The sequence below is a fragment of the Ovis canadensis genome, chromosome 3, assembly GCF_042477335.2.
Source record: "Ovis canadensis isolate MfBH-ARS-UI-01 breed Bighorn chromosome 3, ARS-UI_OviCan_v2, whole genome shotgun sequence".
In the NCBI taxonomy this organism is placed as follows: Eukaryota; Metazoa; Chordata; class Mammalia; order Artiodactyla; family Bovidae; genus Ovis; species Ovis canadensis.
Genome location: NC_091247.1, coordinates 76,300,194 through 76,322,554, shown reverse-complemented (window position 1 = coordinate 76,322,554; position 22,361 = coordinate 76,300,194). Strand labels below are relative to the sequence as shown.

General features: G+C 41.5%; 1 protein-coding gene across 1 annotated transcript in view; it reads left to right on the top strand.

The window, feature by feature from the left end:
• Positions 1–12,933: 12,933 nt before the first annotated feature.
• FOXN2 (forkhead box N2) overlaps positions 12,934–22,361 on the top strand; it is a 58,145-nt gene continuing 48,717 nt past the window's right edge. The window contains exon 1 of the mRNA XM_069580453.1: positions 12,934–13,187. The gene's annotated coding sequence lies outside the window, so the exon portion shown is untranslated. The remainder of the gene's footprint in view (positions 13,188–22,361) is intronic.

Genomic DNA, 22,361 nt, shown 5'->3' with positions numbered 1-22,361 from the left:
CCATCCTAACTGAGGTACCAGACATGAGAGTGAAGCTATCTGGGCTGTTTTAGCCCCAGTAGAAATCACCCACAGATGAGAGGAGCCATTCCCTTTTTGTTCTATCCATGTTTCCGACCCATAGAATCGTGAAATAGAATAAAATGGTGGTAGTTTAAAGTTACTAAATTTGGGGGTAGGTTGTCACACAGCAATAGGTAACCAAAAAAAACTTTTTCATTAAATTATGAGTTCTTTTCAGTTAATGTAATCAGTGAGATATTTGAGTTTAAATACACCATCTTATTAAGTACTTGCTATTTGTCTTGCCTATTACATAATACCATGTTTCTCCTTTCCCACACTTAGATTGATTACCTTTTATTACTCCATTCTTTCTCTCCTTTTAGGTTAGAAATTGTATGATGTGATGATTCATTTTATGTGTCATTTTGGCTGTACTATAGTGTCCAGATAGTTGATCAAATATTATTCTAGATGCTTCTGTGAAGGTTATTTCTTGGATAAGATCAACATTCAAATTAATGCACTTTGAGTAAAGCAGATTACCCTCTATAACAAGGGTGAGCTTCATCCATTCAGCTGAAGGCCTTAATAAAACAAAGGCTGATCTCTGAGCAAGAAGGAATTCTGCCAGCACACTGCATTTGGACTCAAACTGCAACTCATCCTTGGCTTCCAGCCTGCCAGAATAGCCAGCAGATTTTGGACTTACAAACCCCACCATAATCACTTGAGCCAGTTCCTTAAAATAAATCTCTCTTTTTTTCTCTCTCTCCACTCCCCACCACCCACATTCTGTTAGTTCTTTTTCTCTGGAGAAACTTGACTAATACACATAGTATATATTATTCTCTTTATTCTCTTAGTGATTATTCTAGTGATAACAAAATGTATTCTTAACTTCAGCTCAGTTCAGTTCAGTCGCTCAGTCGTGTCCAACTCTTTGCAATCCGAGAATCGCAACACGCCAGGCCTCCCTGTCCATCACCAACTCCTGGATTCACACAAACTCACGTCCATCGAGTCGGTGATGCCATCCAGCCATCTCATCCTCTGTCGTCCCCTTCTCCTCCTGCCCCCAACCCCTCTTCAGTATCAGAGTCTTTTCTAATGAGTCAACTCTTCACATGAGGTGGCCAAAGTACTGGAGTTTCACCTTTAGCATCATTCCTTCCAAAGAAATCCCAGGGCTGGTCTCCTTTAGAATGGACTGGTTGGATCTCCTTGCAGTTCAAGGGACTCTCAAGAGTCTTTTCCAACACCATATTTCAAAAGCATCAATTCTTTGGCGCTCAGCTTTCTTCACAGTCCAACTCTCACATCCATACATGACTACTGGAAAAACCATAGCCTTGATAGACGGACCTTTGTTGGCAAAGTAATATCTCTGCTTTTCAATATGCTATCTAGGTTGGTCATAACTTTTCTTCCAAGGAGTAAGCGTCTTTTAATTTCATGGCTGCAGTCACCATCTGCAGTGATATTGCAGCCAAAAAAATAAAGTCTGACACTGTTTCCACTGTTTCCTCATCTATTTCCCATGAAGTGATGGGACCAGATGCCATGATCTTCATTTTCTGAATGTTGAGCTTTAAGCCAACTTTTCGCCCTCTACTTTCACTTTCATCAAGAGGCTCTTTAGTTCCTCTTCACTTTCTGCCATAAGGGTGGTGTCATCTGCATATCTGAGGTTATTGATATTTCTCCCAACAATCTTGATTCCAGCTTGTGCTTCTTCCAGCCCAGCATTTCTCATGATGTACTCTGCATAGAAGTTAAATAAGCAGGGTGACAATATACAGCCTTGACGTACTCCTTTTCTTATTTGGAACCAGTCTGTTGTTCCATGTCCGGTTCTAACTGTTGCTTCCTGACCTGCATACAGGTTTCTCAAGAGGCAGGTCAGGTGGTCTGGTATTCCCATCTCTTTCAGAATTTTCCACAGTTTGTTGTGACCCACACAAAGGCTTTGGTATAGTCAATAAAGCAGAAATAGATGTTTTTCTGGAACTCTCTTGCTTTTTCCATGATCTAGCGGATGTTGGCAATTTGATCTCTGGTTCCTCTGCCTTTTCTAAAACCAGCTTGAACATCTGGAAGTTCACGGTTCACGTGTTGCTGAAGTCTGGCTTGGAGAATTTTGAGCATTACTTTACTAGCGTGTGAGATGAGTGCAATTGTGTGGTAGTTTGAGCATTCTTTGGCATTGCCTTTCTTTGGGATGGGATGAAAACTGACCTTTTCCAGTCCTATGGCCACTGCTGAGTTTTCCTAACTTGCTGGCATATTGAGTGCAGCACTTTCACAGCATCATCTTTCAGGATTTGAAATAGCTCAACTGGAATTCCATCACCTCCACTGGCTTTGTTCGTAGTGATGCTTTCTAAGGCCCACTTGACTTCACATTCCAGAATGTCTGGCTCTAGGTGAGTGATCACACCATCGTGATTATCTTTGTCGTGAAGATCTTTTTTGTACAGTTCTTCTGTGTATTCTTGCCACCTCTTCTTAATATCTTCTGCTTCTGTTAGGTCCATACCATTTCTGTCCTTTATCGAGCCCATCTTTGCATGAAATGTTGCCTTGGTATCTCTAATTTTCTTGAAGAGATCTCTAGTCTTTCCCATTCTGTTGTTTTCCTCTAATTCTTTGCACTGACCGCTGAGGACGGCTTTGTTATCTCTTCTTGTTATTCTTTGGAACTCTGCATTCAGATGTTTATATCTTTCCTTTTCTCCTTTGCTTTTCACGTCTCTTCTTTTCACAGCTATTTGTAAGGCCTCCCCAGACAGCCATTTTGCCTTTTTGCATTTCTTTTCCATGGGGATGGTCTTGATCCCTGTCTTCTGTACAATGTCACCAACCTCATTCCATAGTTCATCAGGGACTCTATCAGATCTAGTCCCTGAAATCTATTTCTCACTTCTACTGTATAATCATAAGGGATTTGATTTAGGTCATACCTGAATGGTCTAGTGGTTTTCCCTACTTTCTTCAATTTAAGTCTGAATTTGGCAATAAGGAGCTCATGATCCGAGCCACAGTCAGCTCCTGGTCTTGTTTTTGCTGACTGTATAGATCTTCTCCATCTTTCGCTGCAAAGAATAGAATCAATCTGATTTTGGTGTTGACCATCTGATGATGTCCATGTGTAGAGTCTTCTCTTGTGTTGTTGAAAAAGGGTGTTTGCTATGACCAGTGTGTTCTCTTGGCGAAACTCTATTAGCCTTTGTCCTGCTTCATTCCATATTCCAAGGCCAAATTTGCCTGTTACTCCAGGTGTTTCTTGACTTCCTACTTTTGCATTCCAGTCCCCTATAATGAAAAGGACATCCTTTTTGGGTGTTAGTTCTAAAAGGTCTTGTAGTTCTTCATAGAACCATTCAACTTCAGCTTCTTCAGCATTACTGGTCAGGGCATAGACTTGGATTACTGTGATATTGAATGGTTTGCCTTGGAAACAAACAGAGATCATTCTGTCGTTTTTGAGATTGCATCCAACTACTGCATTTCGGACCCTTTTGTTGACCATAATGGCTACTCCATTTCTTCTAAGGGATTCCTGCCCGCAGTAGTAGATATAATGGTCATCTGAGTTAAATTCACCCATTCCAGTCCATTTTAATTCACTGATTCCTAGAATGTCGACGTTCACTCTTGCCATCTCCTGTTTGACCACTTCCAATTTGCCTTGATTCATGGACCTGACATTCCAGGTTCCTATGCAATATTGCTCTTTACAGCATTGGACCTTGCTTCTATCACCAGTCGCATCCACAACTGGGTATTTTTTTTGCTTTGGCTCCATCCCTTCATTCTTTCTGGAGTTATTTCTCCACTGATCTCCGGCAGCATATTGGGCACCTACTGACCTGGGGAGTTCCTCTTTCAGTATCCTATCATTTTGCCTTTTCATACCGTTCATGGGGTTCTCAAGGCAAGAATACTGAAGTGGTTTGCCATTCCCTTCTCCAGTGGACCACATTCTGTCAGACCTCTCCACCATGACCCGCCTGTCTTGGGTGGCCCCACAGAGCATGGCTTAGTTTCATTGAGTTAGAGAAGGCTGTGGTCTTAGTGTAATTAGATTGACTAGTTTTCTGTGAGTATGGTTTCAGTGTGTCTGCCCTCTGATGCCCTCTTGCAACACCTACTGTCTTGCTTAGGATTCTCTTACCTTGGGTGTGGGGTATCTCTTCACGGCTGCTCCAGCAAAGCACAGCTGCTGCTCCTTACCTTGGACAAGGTGTATCTCCTCATGGCCTCCCCTCCTGACCTGAACGTGGAGTAGCTCCTCTAGGCCTTCCTGTGTCCATGCAGCCACCGTTCCTTGGACATGGGGTTGCTCCTCTCCTTAACTTAGTCTATTATTAGTTTTACCTTTTTCCATTCTCTTAGACAATGCACAGATTTTAGAACACTTGATTCCATTTCCCCTCTCCTGACTTTATGTCATTTATCCATGTTCTACTCTTTTGTGAGCCCACGGACTACAGCCTGCCAGGCTTCTCTGTCCATGGGGTTTCCCAGGCAAGAATACTGGAATGGGTTGCCATTTCCCTCTCCAGGGGATCTTCCTGACCCAGGAATTGAACCCACATCTCCTGCATTGACAGGTGAATTCTTTGCCATGAACCACCTGGGAAATTCATTTACCATTTCTGTGTACTTTTAAATACAGAAGACATTACTACTATTGACATAAATAGTCAGTATCAATATTCAGATAGATTTACTCACATATTTACTGTTTTGGTTGATGTTTATTTCCTCATGTATCTCTCGTTTAACAACTGGGATCACTTTCTTCTGCCTGAAGAATGCCATTGTCAACCTGCTGGAGACAGATACTCTATAGAGACAAGTACTCTATTTTGAAAAGTTCTTAATTTCACCTTCGTTCTTAAAATATTTGCTTTTAATCCTTGGAAGTTATAATTCAATCATGTTCTGGATTAAGATATTTCTATTAAAGAGTTAGTTATAAGTCTAATTTGTTTCTTTAAAGGTTAATTCTTATTTTCTCTAGCTGCAGCTAAGATTTTTTTTGTCTTTGAATGCTCACATAAACACACATTTTCATGATGTGTTTATGTGTCAATTAAAAACATTTTTTATCCTGCTAGGGATTCATTCTTTGAAATATTATTTCTGCTCAATATTGTCTTTTCTTTCCTTCTAGAATTCCATTTTCATGCATATTAAACTTCATTAAGATATCTTCTATGTTCTTCCTCTGTGTTCTATATTTTCCTTTCTTATTTTTCTGTGTACTTCATAATGAATATTTTTTTCTGACTTATCTTCTAGTTCACTAATTTTATATCTATGCTAATATGCTAACGAGTTAGTAAATTTGGGGATTCTAAAATTTTCATCTGCTTTTTCTTATGCCACGTTATCAGGCAAAGGAAAAAAGGAAAGATGTACCCATTTGAATGCAGAGTTCCAAAGAATAGCAAGAAGAGATAAGAAAGCCTTCCTCAGTGATCAATGCAAAAAGACAGAGGAAAACAATAGAATGGGAAAGACTAGAGATCTCTTCAAGAAAATTAGAGATACCAAGGGAACATTTCATGCAAAGATAGGCACAATAAAGGACAGAAATGGTATGGACCTAACAGAAGCAGAAGATATTAAGAAGAGGTGACAAGAATACACAGAAGAACTGTACAAAAAAGATCTTTACGACCCAGATAATCATGATGGTGTGATCACTCACACTCATCTAGAGCCAAACATCCTGGAATATGAAGTCAAGTGGGCCTTAGGAAGCATCACTGTGAACAAAACTAGTGGCGGTGATGGAATTCCAGTTGAGCTATTTCAAATCCTGAAAGATGATGCTGTGAAAGTGCTGCACTCAATATGCCAGCAAACTTGGAAAACTCAGCAGTGGCCACAGGACTGGAAAAGGTCAGTTTTCATTCCAATTCCAAAGAAAGGCAATGGCAAAGAATGCTCAAACTACCACACAAATTGCACTCATCTCACACGGAAGCAAAGTAATGCTCAAAATTCTCCAAGTCAGGCTTCAACAGTACATGAACCATGAACTACCAGTGTTCAAGCTGGATTTCGAAAAGGCAGAGGAACCAGAGTTCACATTGCTAACATCCATTGGATGATCAAAAAGTTAGAGAGTTCCAGGAAAACATCTACTTCTGCTTTATTGACTATGCCAAAGCCTTTGACTGTGTGGATCACAACAAACTGTGGAAAATTCTGAAAGAGATGGGAATACCAGACCACCTGACCTGCCTTCTGAGAAATCTGTATGCAGGTCAGGAAGCAACAGTTAGAACTGGACATGGAACAACAGACTGGTTCCAAATAGAAAAAGGAGTACATCAAGGCTGCATATTGTCACCTGCTTACTATGCAGAGTACATCATGAGAAATGCTGGGCTGGATGAAGCACAAGCTGAAATCAAGATTGCCGGGAGAAATATCAATAATCTCAGATAGGCAGATGACATCACACTTCTGGCAGAAAGAGAAGACCTAAGTAGGCTTTTGATGAAAGAGAATGAAGAGAGTGAAAAAGTTGGCTTAAAGCTCAACATTCAGAAAGTGAAGATCATGGCATCTGTCCCATCACTTCATGGGAAATAGATGGGGAAACAATGGAAACAGGGACAGAATTTATTTTGGGGGCTCCAAAATCACTGCAGATGGTGACTGCAGCCATGAAATTAAAAGATGCTTGCTCCTTGGAAGAAAAGCTATGACCAACCTAGATAGCATATTAAAAAGCAGAGACATTACTTTACAAACAAAGGCCCATCTAGTCAAAGTTATGGTTTTTCCAGTAGTCATGTATGGATGTGAGAGCTGAACTATAAAGAAAGCTGAGTGGCAAAGAATTGATGCTTTTGAACTGTGGTGTTGGAGAAGACTCTTGAGAGTCCTTTGGACTGCAAGGAGATCCAACCAGTCCATCTTAAATGAAATCAGTTCTGAATATTCTTTGGAAGGATTGATGTTGAAGCTGAAACTCCAACACTTTGGCTACATGATGCGAAGAACTGACTCATTTGAAAAGACCCTAATTTTGGGAAAAATTGAAGGTGGGAGGAGAAGGGGGCGACAGAGGATGAGATAGTTGGATGGCATCACCAACTCAATGGACATAAGTTTGAGTAAGCTACAGGAGTTAGTGATGGACAGGGAAGCCTGGCATGTTGCAGTCCATGGGGTTGCAAAGAGTTGGACATGACTGAGCGACTGGACTGAACCGAACCAGGCTTGTGGGATTTCAGTTCCCTGATCAGGGATTGAACCTGGGTTTTCCTCAATAAGAGCATGTAGTCCTAGCCACTGGACTGTCAGGGAATTTCCTGATTTTTTTTTTCAAGTTTCTGGTTGTCTGCCTAAATTTTAAATCTTATTATTTATTTATTTATATATAGTAAGCATTGTTATTTTTAAATGTTTGATCATTTCACTCTCTCAACCCCTTATGTGACTTTTTTTTCTATTGCTTCTGCTGTTTTTCTTTCTTTGTATGATTTACTTTTCAGTTCAGTTCAGTTCAGTTGCTCAGTCGTGTCCGACTCTTTGCGACCCCATGAATCGCAGCACGCCAGGCCTCCCTGTCCATCACCAACTCCCGGAGTTCACTCAGATTCACGTCCATCGAGTTGGTGATGCCATCCAGCCATCTCATCCTCTGTCGTCCCCTTCTCCTCCTGCCCTCAATCCCTCCCAGCATCAGAGTCTTTTCCAAGGAGTCAACTTTTCGCATGAGATGGCCAAAGTACTGGAGTTTCACCTTTAGCATCATTCCTTCCAAAGAAATCCCAGGGCTGATCTCCTTCAGAATGGACTGGTTGGATCTCCTTGCAACCCAAGGGACTCTCAAGAGTCTTCTCCAACACCACAGTTCAAAAGCATTAATTCTTAGGCGCTCAGCTTTATTTACAGTCCAACTCTCACATCCATACATGACCACAGGAAAAACCGTAGCCTTGACTAGACGGACCTTAGTTGGCAAAGTAATGTCTCTGCTTCTGAATATGCTATCTAGGTTGGTCATAACTTTCCTTCCAAGGAGTAAGCGTCTTTTAATTTCATGGCTGCAATCACCATCTGCAGTGATTTTGGAGCCCAAAAAAATTAAGTCTGACACTGTTTCCACTGTTTCCCTATCTATTTCCCATGAAGTGATGGGACCAGATGCCATGATCTTCATTTTCTGAATGTTGAGCTTTAAGCCAACTTTTCGCTCTCCTCTTTCACTTTCATCAAGAGGCTCTTTAGTTCCTCTTCACTTTCTGCCATAAGGGTGGTGTCATCTGCATATCTGAGGTTATTGATATTTCTCCCGGCAATCTTGATTCCAGCTTGTGTTTCTTCCAGTCCAGCGTTTCTCACGATGTACTCTGCATAGAAGTTAAATGAGCAGGGTGACAATATACAGCCTTGACGTATTCCTTTTCCTATTTGGAACCACTCTGTTGTTCCATGTCCAGTTCTAACTGTTGCTTCCTGACCTGCATACAGGTTTCTCAAGAGGCAGGTCAGGTGGTCTGGTGTTCTCATCTCTTTCAGAATTTTCCCCAGTTTATTGTGATCTACACAGTGAAAGACTTTGGCATAGTCAATAAAGCAGAAGTGAAGTCGCTCAATTGTGTCCAACTCTTTGTGACCCCATGGATTATAGCCTATCAGGCTCCTCAGTCCATGGGATTTTCCAGGCAAGAGTATTGGAGTGGGTTGCCAGTTTCTTCTCCAGGGGATCTTCCCTACCCAGGGATCGAACCCGGGTCTCCCGCATTGTGGGCAGACGCTTTATCCTCTAACCCATTCTCTCTTGCTTTTTCCATGATCTAGCGGATGTTGGCAATTTGATCTCTGGTTCCTCTGCCTTTTCTAAAATCAGCTTGAACATCTGGAAGTTCACGGTTCACGTATTGCTGAAGCCAGCTTGGAGGATTTTGAGCATTACTTTATTAGTGTGTGAGATGAGTGCAATTGTGTGGTAGTTTGAACATTCTTTGGCATTGCCTTTCTTTGGGATTGGAATGAAAACTGACCTTTTCCAGTCCTGTGGCCACTGCTGAGTTTTCCACGTTTGCTGGCATATTGAGTGCAGCACTTTCACAGCATCATCTTTCAGGATTTGAAAGAGCTCAATTGGAATTCCATCACCTCCACTAGCTTTGTTCGTAGTGATGCTTTCTAAGGCCCACTTGACTTCACATTCCAGGATGTCTGGCTCTAGGTGAGTGATCACACCATCGTGATTATCTCGGTTGTGAAGATCTTTTTTGTACAGTTCTTCTGTGTATTCTTGCCACCTCTTCTTAATATCTTCTGCTTCTGTTAGGTCCATACCATTTCTGTCCTTTATCGAGCCCATCTTTGCATGAAATGTTCCCTTGGTATCTCTAATTTTCTTGAAGAGATCTCTAGTCTTTCCCATTCTGTTCTGTTCCTCTATTTCTTTGCATTGATCGCTGAAGAAGGCTTTGTTATCTCTTCTTGCTATTCTCTGGAACTCTGCATTCAGATGCTTATATCTTTCCTTTTCTCCTTTGCTTTTCACGTCTCTTCTTTTCACAGCTATTTGTAAGGCCTCCCCAGACAGCCACTTTGCTTTTTTGCATTTCTTTTCCATGGGGATGGTCCTGATCCCTGTCTCCTGTACAACGTCACGAACCAACCTTGATATATACCAAATACAGACTCAGAACCAGGCAAAACAAGAAAATTGGTCAAAGGAAATCTGTTAGATATGCCCCATATGTGAAGTGAAGTCACTCAGTTGTGTCCGACTCTTTGTGACCCCATGGACTATAGCCTACCAGGCTCCTCTCTCCATGGGATTTTCCAGGCAATAGTTCTGGAGTGGATTGCCGTTTCCTTCCCCAGGGGAACTTCCCGACCCAGGGATCAAACCCGGGTCTCCCGCATTGTAGACAGATGCTTAACCATCTGAGCCACCATAGAAGTGAGTCAACCACCAGAAGAGTGCAGCTCTCTCTGAGCCCACCCATGTGTCTATCCAAACATACTGTATTCTCTTTTCTCCTAATAAATTCTTTACTTGCTTCACTACTTTCCGTCTCTACATGGAAATTCATTTCTACACAGCTTGTCATTGTAAACTGGTCCCTGGTGGTCTAGTGGCTAGGATTCAGCGTTTTCCCTGACACTGTCTCACCTCAAACTCTGGCTGGCAACTGAAAGCCTGCTTCAAGCTGCTGCAGGCTGAGGCCATCCCAGATCACTGTCACTTTTTAACCTAAACATGAGGACATTTTAAACAACATACTTTTAAAATTTGTCTTCAGTAAAGTTTATTAATGACTATGTTCCTGTAAAATATTTTGGAGAAAGAAGAATACAAGCTTTGTGTGTGCTGTGTGCTCAGTTGCTTGGTTGTGTCCAACTCTTTGCAAACCCATGGACTGTAGCCCACCAGCCTCCTCTGTTCATGGAATTTTCCAGGCAAGAATACTGGAATGGCTTTCCATTTTCTTCTCCAGGGGATCTTCTCGACTGTAGGATCAAGCCTTGTCTCCTGTTACCACTGCACCACCCATGAGATCTTAAATGCCAGGATTCTCTTTTTCCTAAAGAGTTAGGCTCTGGTTTCTTAGCCTTTTTACTCTTGTAAGCTCCTGGGGAAAAGCTACTCACTCTAAATCATAGTTATTTTTAATCAGAGATTTTCCTCGGTAGGTATTCAAAGTCCTCTAAAATAGCCACTAAGTATACAAGTGTCCCTGGACTCTGAACTAAGTGTGACAGATTTCCTAAGAGACATGAGCCTCACCCACAGAAATTATTTAAATGTTCCAGCTTCTCTGGGGTGAATCAATCAGTAGAGAGGACAAGTAGAGAAAACTTATTGAATATAGATGCAGTAGATTCATTATTTGATCATTGAAAAGTTACATCATTTTTCTGGATTTGTTTTCCCATCTATGATAGATTGAGCTCCTAGATGAAATATCTTTAAAGTATATATAACTTCCAGTTCTTATTCTGTAATTCTTCTGGAGTTGAGGAGGATTGTTTGGTCATCTGGGTTTAAAATAGATTAGAAGGAAAAAGAGAAACTAAAGTCCCATATTTCAAGTAAAACACTAGTACAATAATCTGTAGGGAGATAAAGACCTGTGTCAGTGGTCACCACGACAATGACCAGCAGAGATAAAACAAGACTGAGGTCTGAGAAGATTGTCATTCCCCAGAAGCCATCTTCTCTCAAACGTCCTGCTTACCTCTCTTCCCTTACTGCTACACTCTTCCTCTAAAACTTCCTTGAATTTGCCCACTTGAGGGGGCAACAGTGATTGCACTGAAGGGAGAAACCGAAGCAACTCTTACTTCAACCGAAGCATGTTGTACATTTGCCTGTGGTCTTTTAACTCTAAATGCAGCTATGAGGTCCTCTAGGACAGTGTAATCAAAAGCAAGCGGAACTAGTAGATGACTGAACAACTCATATAAAAAATGTTTTCATCCGTGGAATGAGGGGAACATTTCCATTTTTGTTACTATATACGGTGATTATATACGGTGAAGTATATACTATACTTCTGTATCTCTATCATCCCCATAGCTTGGCTTGTTTTCAGCAGGCAGCTTGTTTCATATTCTGCCCACTTTGTACTTAGAACCTGGCTCATATACTGTTAACACTCTTTGTTCAGGAAGGAAATGAACTTCAGTTAGCACCTACTGTACCTCAATTACTGTCCACGTTTATTTCATATACCCTTGGGCTTTCCTGGTGGGTTAGAGGATAAAGCGTCTGCCCACAATGCGGGAGACCCCGGTTCGATCCCTGGGTAGGGAAGATCCCCTGGAAAAGAAAATGGCAACCCACTCCAATACTCTTGCCTGGAAAATCCCATGGACTGAGGATAGGCTATAGTCCATGCGGTTGCAAAGAGTTGGACACGACTGAGCGATTTCACTTCACTTCTTAAAAAATCCATTCAACACATTTGCGACGTTGGTATTGCTACTCTAGTTTTTGAAAATGTAGTATAGGGAATTCATCATTTTAATTATCAGGATCAAAGCGGTAACGGTAAAATGGAGCCTTTTGTCACTTACCCATTTTGACAGGTTATTTTTCTATGCCCCAGTTTCCTTAACTGTAAAGTGGGAATTATTAGGAGTTAGGAGAGAGTTGGCAGATTTCGTATAAAAACAAAACAAAGTAGGAAGTATTTCTCAAATGGAACATTCTTATGCTGAAATTCGGCTCTAACTAGACACACCTGTATTTTATCTAGCAATACTATTTTAGCATTACGGTTACAACAGTGTAACCCTGTAAAGAATTTAGACTAGTCCATAGCACTTAGTGCGCATTCCGGAGCTCCTTATTAAATTTTGGGTCTGATTCCCAAGCCCTTTTTTTTTTTTTAATCTCACTTTGAGCATAGTTTCCACATAAACTTTCAGTCAAGCAAGGGTGATACTACCGTAAATTTCTATTAGTGTTTTACTGTTTTTAAAGCTCTTTCAATTAAGGCCTGGCCAATGGCGGAAAGCTTCTGAGGAAACACAGAGTTCGAGTTACAAAGGGCGGTCGCTGCAGTCGCAGCACTAGCTTCTCTGACCAGCCTGGCGTCCATCCTCGCCCCGCCCCCTCCCCATCACGGCCACTCAGCGGCCGCCCCGCTCCCCGCCTCACTCCTATAGGTCCTTCCCGGACAGGCGAGGCCTTTCCATTTTCCCGCCTTCTCCAGCCCCTCCACAGCCCGAAACCTGACTGGCTCACAACGTCACCGCCCTGCCTTCCGTGAGAGCCCCGCCCTTCCGGACACCGCATCCCCCTTCCTCCACCTCCTGCCGCCTCAGCAGCCTGCCAGTTCCCAGGCCTGGGCCTCGGGTAGGAGGTGGGAGGGGAGTGGGAGGGACGGGCGGAGCCCCCCTCCCGAGGAGTCGGTGGAGGCGGGGACTGGAGGGAGGGGCGGGGCTAATCTCCTTGGCGCCTCGTTGCCATGGCAGCGGGGGAGGGCGGAGGGAGGGGAGGAAGCGAACGGGAGGGGGATGTGGTACTGCTGCGGCCGCCACCGCAGCTGCCGCTGCCTGCTCGTGGCCGCGTATTCCCGGAGGCGGCTACTGGAAGCGGCCGAGAGCAGCTGTGGTGCTCTGCCATATTGTGTCTTCCCCTACCCATCCCTCGCCCCTCCGCTGCGGCGGCCGAGCTGACGGTGAGTCCCGAGCGGAGCGGCGCCTTCCCCAGCCGGCGCTGCCCGGCGTCCGTGCTCCCGGCCCCGAGCCGCGCCGCGGCTCCCGGGCTCGGGGACAGCGCGTGCGGCAGGCGCCGGGCGTGGGGCGCGGAGGCGGCTGTCCCGTGACGCGCCCGGACATTTTTGTCCCGTGATGAATTGGCGCCGCCACGGGAGTCTTCCCTTGCGCGTGGCTTGGGTGGTTTGTGGGCTCCCGGGGGGCGGCGAACTGAGGGTAGTGCGGCCCGGTGAGGAGTTAGGAGTTTTTCTTGAGGGGTGTAATGACGGCCCGGGAACGGGTGTCCACGGCGGAAACCGCGCCTAGTGTTGCCGGCGCTTCGGAAAGGCTTGGAGGTGGCCCCGAGGACTCTTCGGGCTCGACTCGGGGCGAATCTACTGTTGAGGGAAGCGCCCCAAGCCCGTCGGGAGTCATTGCCGGAACCCCCTCCCCCGGCTTGAAGTGCAGCGAGACGTGCCGGGCGTGGAGTTCTCGTCCGGCCCCGGGCGGACTGGCTGGGCCGGGCCAAGTAGAGCCCGGGGAGGCGCCGGGCGCGGCCGGCAGTGAACTCCGAACAGCCGGGCGGCCGAGCGTTGGGGTGGGCAGGGCTGGGTCCCGGATGTGGGGGTGGCAGACCTCCGCACGCTCGGGCCCTTCCTCCAGCGGGCGCCCGGGGGTTCGCCGAGGGTGCTGTCTCGGGGTGGGAGTTAGTGTTTCTGCTCTGCAATATGGACACTTCCTGTTCGCCGCTTCTCTTGGGCCCTCTATCTCTGCCCTTCAGTTCTTTTTACTGGGAAGGCGAGAGGTCGTGAGGGCGTGTGCGAGGTCCCTCAGCCCTTCTGAGTTCGCCCCGCAGCAAAGCCAAGAGTTTGGAACCCGGGAAGAACGTGGGAGTCAGGGGAAAGCCGCCCAAATGTATAGTGCTCTATTTTACTAAACTCCACCCCGTTACCCCTTTGCGGAATGCCTCTGTTCCCATCGCCGCTCACGAGAGTTAGCGTGTCTTAATTCACTGGGGGCACACTCTCGGGAATCTTCCGGGACCTGATTTTCTGCTTTAAAATCTCTTTAAAGCATCCCCTGTATTTCGTTGTCTGTTTATAGATAAAAGCCTTAGCGTGCAAGGAAATGACACACAACTTTCTTTCTTTCACCCCAACTCTGAGGTTTTGGGAAGAGATCGATTGTTATTTCCAGGTTAGTTTACGCTGTTAATCCTGTCTTCTGATTGTGACAGCCACGTGGCCGACTGAGTGTCATTGAGTGCCCTAGCGCCGCTAGAGCAGAGGCTTCAGTGGCAGCCAGGGGCTCTGTAGCCCTGTAGTTGCTTTGCACCCACATGTGGTGTTTCCTGAGATGGGGAAGTGGAAAAAGCTGAATTGTTACTCTCTTATCTCTGTTCAAACCAAGTCGACTTCTCCCTGTTTTCTTGCAGTCCGTGTAAGGTGCTTTCTCCTATTTTGATGATTCGTATTTAAAATCTAAGCAGTATTAGGTACCATTAAGGAGTGTTGGGGAACAGAAGAGTACATTATGGAGTTTCTCAGCTCGGGGGGAAAAATCCGTTTGAGTTTCAGAGTGGTTAATAAGTTTCTAATGTAATCAGAAGTAATCACATTCTGGAGGATTTGTTTTTGATAGTTTCATTATGACCTGAAAAGATGTATTACTAGTGGAAATACTTGTTCAGAGATAAAATACTTTGTTTGATTTGTGCATGGGCACTTTTCTTTTTTTTTTAAGAGAAAGTATTGACAGCTAGTATAGATGTTAACATCAACAGATTTTAAAGAAATGAAATTGTTTTAGAATATATAAAAGTAAGAGACCAAGGGCTGAAGATCAAAAATAACAAAAAGCAAAATAAATATTAAATTATTTTAAAGTAAGATAAGTTAAAAAAAGGTTGAAGATGGATATTTGGACAGTTTGGAGTTTTCAGAATTTAGGTATCAATACATACAATTTAAGTACATGCAATCTTTGATTTCATCATGTTAAATTTTGTAAATGTTTTGGCGAATTTGAATTATTTCTGTAACATATGTTTTTATTTGCATCAGTTTTATTTGAAGAGTGCTAAACCACAGGAAACATTTAGAATTATGTGTAAAAGTTATAGCAGCACCATTCATTAGAATTTTAATATGCCATAATAATGGTTTTCAGGGAAGCTTATAGCTAAAAAGATTGGAGAGGCTTCAGTGCAGAAAAGACAATGCAATTGAGAAGTGAATATGTGGAGTGACCACTGAGACCAGTGCATAGTTGAGAAAGAAAACTAAATGAGATGAAAAAGTACTTATATAATGGAGGAAATACTGAAAACATATGCTGGGAGATAACTACATTAATAGTTATGGGATGTGGCTATCAAAACTTTACAAAGTGCCATCCACACAAGGATTAATCTTGTTCTTGTGGCAGCTTGTGTATGTGTGCCTTGCTTTTGGATTGTTATCATTTTCGCAACTGGATTTTGCATACTTGCAAAAAGGTCCTCCAGAATAAAGGGCCCAATTTTTTGTTCATTTCTTAGGGAAGAAAAAGTACTTTAGGATTTGATCCTTGTTCTTGGGTTGAAGAGACATGATTAATACATGTGAAAAAAAAATTACAGTGTGAGATGATGTAATTAGGAGTTAAATTGTATAATGCAGGCAGGTACTGTAAGAGTTGAGAAGGAAATTAGAAGGTTTGAGTAAGATAGAGGGGTAACTTCTTGAAGAGAGTAAGATTTTTGCTTTCAGAAATCCCACTAGATTAATCTTCCTAAAGATTATATCACTCTTAATGACCAAAACCTCTTATATCAAGAGTAATATCAAATTTCTTCTCAAGAGTTTTTGAAATTTGGACCTAGTCTCCCATCTTATCTTCCACAGGAACTGTTCATTATTTACTGCTTCAACATGGTGTAACAATTTACTTCTTTTTCCCTTGGCTGATACAACATTTTTCTGTTGGAAATGCACCTACACACGTCCTCTTAACCACTGAAAATCTACTCAAACTTGAGGCTTGGTTAAAATGTTAATTGTCTTGAGAGCCTTGGAATCATTTTAGATCTGCCTTCCACCTCTCCAGTGGAAAAGTCTTATTCTCTTGGGTTGTAGCATGCTATACTACCTTGTGTGTGGTTTTTAATAAATAGTTTTCGAGCACCTACCATTTGCCAGGCACTGTTATGGGAACTAGGGCTACAGCGTTGCAAAACAGATTCCCTATTCTTCATCCCAAGAAAATTAAAGTCTTTGATCACCCAGAGGAGTCTTCCCTCCACCGCCCCCAGATAAATGCTTAGTATTTGATTATTTTCTGAATAAAGGAAAGGCAGCACTTACAAGGTAGAGAGATGGATTGAAAGTATGTATGAAGGGTATGAAAGAATAACCAATTATGGATGGCCTTGCAGATATCACTTTTGAATTTAAACATGGTTTAATCCAAAAAAAAAAAAAAAAAGATGTCATTTAAGCCTGGGAATGAGGGGATAAAGTCCTTATTTGAGGAAGGTTCATTTGACAGCATTGTGCAAGGCTAGTTATTGCCCATGGAAGGGGAATAACTTTGAGAATGAGGTTTGGAAAGGGAACATAATCAAGAAGATGGTGGGTTTAGTTAGAGTGTAATGTGAGTAGAAGATATCAAGGTGAATATAATCTTTAATGACTATAGAGATTAGAGGTATGAGATAGTTCATTCAATATAGAGATGACAGCTGATGTTACAATTTTTTGTTACAGAGTTACTAATTGAAGTGTGGAGGCCTAAAAATGATGCTTTGGAAAACAAAAGGAGCATCTGCTTTGGTCATATGTGACTTCATAATTAATACTGTAGACTTGTTCAAAACCTTAATTTACACTGTATGAGAGTGCTACCAAATATAAAGGATCCAAAAAAATGTTTATCACCATTCACTTCCAAAGGATTTTGATTCATATATTTATTTCCCTTGCCCTTTTTTTAAATTTAAATAAACTTTTGGTTTTAGAATAGTTTTACAATTACAGAAAGTAGCCAGACAGTGGAGTATACCTCACCCAATTTACCCTATTTTAACTTCTTACATTACTATGGTACAGTTGTCATAACTAAGGAAACAGAGTTGCTACTTTACTATTCACTAAATTGCATACTTCATTAGTTTTTCCCAAGTGTCCTTCTTCTGTGTGAGAATTCTAGTTTCTCACATTTTTCTTATTTTTGATGATTGTGAGAGTTTTTAGGAGTACCAGTCAGAAATCTTATAGAACATCCCTCAATTGAAAATTACTTGATGTTTTCCTCATGAGTAGACATGGGTAATGGGTTTTAGGGAGGAAGACCACAGAGGTGAAGTGCCATTCTCATCACAGCATATCAAGGGTACATACTGACAACAAAAAATTGATGTTAACAGGCTTTGATTGCTTGTTTGAGGTCTTTGTCAGGTTTCATTCCCTACCCATTTATACTCAGCTGTTTGGAGTCAAGTTGCCAAGCAAGGCTCACGCTCAAGGCCTTGACCTAATTTTGATTTGTGTATTTTTTTATTTCCCTCAACCTAATTTTCCTGTCCATAAATAAACATTAAACTTGGGCTGATATTTATCGAGCATCTACTGTATTTAAGTGCTGTATTTAAGTATCCGAGCATCTACTGTATTTAAGTATATCTCTTGTGGTGAACAAGAGACATCATTCTACCCTTCTGGAGTCAGTCTGATGTGAACATAAAATAGAATATATCCGCTCACCTATATAGGTCTTATTTCATTGACAGTTGTAAACATAGTATTACTGTAAGCCTAAAAGGCTAAATAAAGCTAAGTGGCCATGTAGAAATATGCTGTTATTGTAAAAGTTAAATATGTATACTATTAAAATAGCCATCTTTTTGCTACCAACATGAATAATGGAAAATTATTTTGATTCTCTCCAAGTAGGTGTAGTATTGTTGAGTTAGAATAGTTTAATTATCATTAATTATCTTCATATCTTATCAAGTTTGCACATTGTATAAGAAAATTTTTGACTTCTTGATTGTATTTTCATAGATATTTGCTGCTTTTGCTACTTAGAGGTTTTTTTTCCCCCCTCAGAAGTGCTTTGAAAGATAATGTTGAGTAAGAATTTCAGTTAATTTTTTCTGTTTAACTGGGTTAACTGAAAGCATTTTTATGTTGAACTCTTATTGAAATTCTCTCTAAAATGCATTGCTAATACATTTACACTTTTCACATTTTATAATGTTCAGCTGACTGAGCATAATTTATTTAAATTAGAATTTTGACACAGAGTACAGTTATTTTGAATTTTTTATATAACCTTAGAAGTAGAGAATTGAGGAAATTGATGAACTTACATCCTTGTGGTTTATTTGTCTTAAAAGAGGAATTACAGGAAAAAAGGAAGAGATTTCTTGTAAATTGAGATTTTACTGTTCCATCTGTCTGCCCTAACTTTCTGTCCAACTCTTCCTTAAAAGTTCAGGTTAAATTCTTCATCTATGCTGAGTGAGCAACACTTACTAATAATCATAGCAACAATTCCTACCTTTTATCAAGTGCCTGCTATATTCTGACATGGTATTATATTAGACACATGAATATATAATTATCCATAATGACTGGGCAGGATATATTTTATTCTTATAAAGAGACAGAAGTTATGTAAATACCGAGCTGAGTGTTTGAACCCAGGTCTGTCAGATTTTAAAATTTCATATTCTTTGTACTGTGACCCAAAGTCTTTGAAAAATGGATGTTTGCCAGGATGAGATAGATGTTTCTTTCCCAGGAAAAAATAAGGAAGAATACAGTTTAGAGAAAGCAAACTAATATTTATACAATGCTTATTCTGTGCCCAGGTGGCTCTAGTGGTAAAAGAACCTGCCTTCCAATGCAGGAGACACAGATTTGATCCCTGGATTGGGAAAAGCCCCTGGAGGAGGGCATGACAGCCCACTCCAGTATTCTTGCCTGGAGAATCCCATGGACAGAGGAGCCTGGCAGGCTACAGCCCATAGGGTCACACAGAATCAAACGGGAATGAAGTGACTTAGCACATTTTGTGATATGAAGGCCACAACTTTGTTGTCATAGTGAATTAAATAAGTAGTGTTATTCCTTGGGATGTAAGGGGGTGAAGTCATTTGTCAGAGACACATAAATAAGTTGGTAGGTTATGGGTCTGCTTGACTTCAAAGCCTTATTACTCTTTTACTTTTCTAGTACAGAATGCTGCTTTATTTACTCATTTAAACATTTGCTTACTAAATGTTATGGTATGTGGCCGAGAATAAAAATGAATGTATTTTTGTTCTGCCTACAAGGATTTATATTCTAGTACAGCATTTCTTAAATGGATGATAGAGAATCAATATAGTAAATTGTGACCAATGTTTCTTAAAAAATACAATCAAATAGAAAATGTGAGTGTGTTGTATGTGGTAAGGGTAAAAGTGCTATTTCATTTTGTTTCAGTTATATATGTAAGCATGTCATGGGTCTCTTATAAAAATGTATTTCTTATTGTGGGGTAGCATCAAAAGTTCGAAAACTACTGGTCTAGTGCCTGAATTAGAAAGGTAAGCAAATAATGGTGAATAATCAGAAGTAGCAAGTAAGTTCTATATGTCTGAGCCACCAGGGAAGCCCAAGTTCTGTAATAGTCCTCTAAGTAGGATGCTGAGGAAGCATGATTGGAAAAATTAAGTGATTCAAGGAAGGCTCCTAGAGAGAGAACTTTGAGTCTCTGAAACATAGGGTGGAGAGCCTGAAATACATCTTAAGGAGTAAAAGAGCACTGGATATTCAGGAAGCTTGGAGGTGTGAAATTGGTGCAAACAGAAGCCAGATTTTGTATGGATTTGTCAGCCACCATGCTAAAGATTTTAGATTTTATTAGGCCCGTGGTTTTTCTGAAACCTCATGGCATTCTTTTGCTAAAGAACAGATATATTAATATATTTGATTCTATCATATAATCTAGAAACAATTTTAGGAACAGAAAATTTGACCATGTAACAGGTATATAGTATAAAATGATGTGAGCACAACTGTTGATCACAACCAAAAAAAGGTGAAGCATTTTTAAGGTGACTATCAAATGTTCCTTTTCTATTTTTTCTTGCATTTTTGCTATTGCCAGCAGACTAATGGTAGCAGGTGCTAAAGTTTGAAGAAAACGTTATGAGAAAATTGTTCATTTTTTCCTTTGAATTTGAAGACAACCATTATTTTGAGGACAGTAGGGGCCCTTTATTGGAACGTTAGTATTTCTGTAAGCCGAAGTTTGCAACCTTTACCTCCAGCTGTGTTTTGTTGGGCTTGAAATATTAAAAACAAAACAAAACACTTTTTTTCGCCTATTTGCTAATATTTAAATGTTGGTGCATTTCACACAAAAATCTAGAGTTCTTTTGTCCCTTGGAAAAAATGAATATTGTGGCAGCATTGGTTTCATAGTTTTGATTGGCTGAAACTTATAAGTAACTGCCCTCTTTTGGCAGAGTCCATCTTTCTTACAGAAGACCAGTTTTACTTGTTTGTTGCCTGCCTGGTTCTTGTAAGGCTTTTGAGTTGTCTGCTGTGTACTGTTATTTTGTGAAATCCCTTTTAAAAAGGGGGAAAAAATCCTCTTTTAAAAAGAGGATTTGGGGTCTTTGAAAGATCATTCTGCTAGAATTGGGGAAGATGAATTGGAGGAGTATGAGAGGCATCTGGTTAAAATACTAAGCAGGCGGGATGTCCTTTTCTTCTTCTGTCCTTTTCTTCCATAGTACTTTGTACCTTTCTCAGAGCACTTACTGTGTATAGCTTTCTCTTATCTGTGTTACTTATTTCTTCAACTGAATTGTAAACACCCCATACATAACATGGGCATCCCAGGTGGCACTAGCGGTAAAGAACCTGCCTGCCAATGCAGGGGACACTAGTTCGATGCCTGGGTGTGGAAGATCCCTTGGAAGAGGTCATGGCAACCCACTCCAGTATTCTTGCCTGGAGAATCCCATGGTCAGAGGAGCTGGGCAGGCTACAGTACATAAGGTCACAAAGATTCAGACATGACTGAAGTGACTTATCACACATGCACACATAGCATATGCTGAATGAATGCTTGTTTAATTTAATTGTGTTTATTTTTAAAATCACCATGTTTGTTTTTCTCAAAGGTGAGTTTTCTTGGCAGTTTTAGAGTATCTCTCAATGGAAAAAATCTTTTGCATGTTTTAAGTATTGCAATTTACCCTAAGAATGAGTAAATGCCAAATACTTTTAGAGCATGTGTTACATGTGAAAAACAGATCACATCAGTTCTGTATAATAAGACGGTGGACTTTTTAATTCGTTGTCCTGGTTGCCAAACATCAGGACGAAACACTGGGAAGCCTGTCTCTTGGTTTGTCCTGTAATTTTATTAAGTCATTTTGAAGGTTATTCCAAGATGTTTTTGTTACTATGTTTTGTACTGATAGCTAGAAGTAGTAACATAAAAACAAAGATCATGGCTGCTGCTGCTCCTGCTAAGTCACTTCAGTCGTGTCTGAATCTGTGCGACCCCATAGACGGTGGCCCACCAGGCTCCCCGTCCCTGGGATTCTCCAGGCAAGAACACTGGAGTGGGTTGCCATTTCCTTCTCCAGTGCATGAAAGATCATGGCATCTGGTCCCATCACTTCATGGCAAATAGATAGGGAAACTGGGAACAGTGACAGACTTTATTTTCTTGGGCTCTAAAATCACTGCAGATGGAGACTGCAGCCATGAAATTAAAAGGCACTTGCTCCTTGGAAGAAAAGCTATGTCCAACCTAGACAGCATGTTAAAAAAGCAGAGCCATCACTTTGCTGACAAAGGTCCGTCTAGTCAAAGCTACGGTTTTTCCAGTAGTCATGTATGGATGTGAGAGTTGGACCATAAAGAAAGCTGAGCACTGAAAAATTGATGCTTTTGAACTGTGGTGTTGGAGAAGACTCTTGAGAGTCCCTTGGACTGCAAGGAGATCCAACCAGTCCATTCTAAAGGAGATCAGTCCTGGGTATTCATGGAAGGACTGATGCTGAAGCTGAAACTCAAGTACTTCGGCCACCTGATGCGTGCTGGGAAAGATCGAAGGCAGGAGGAGAAGGGGATGACAGAGGATGAGATGGTTGAATGGCATCACTGACG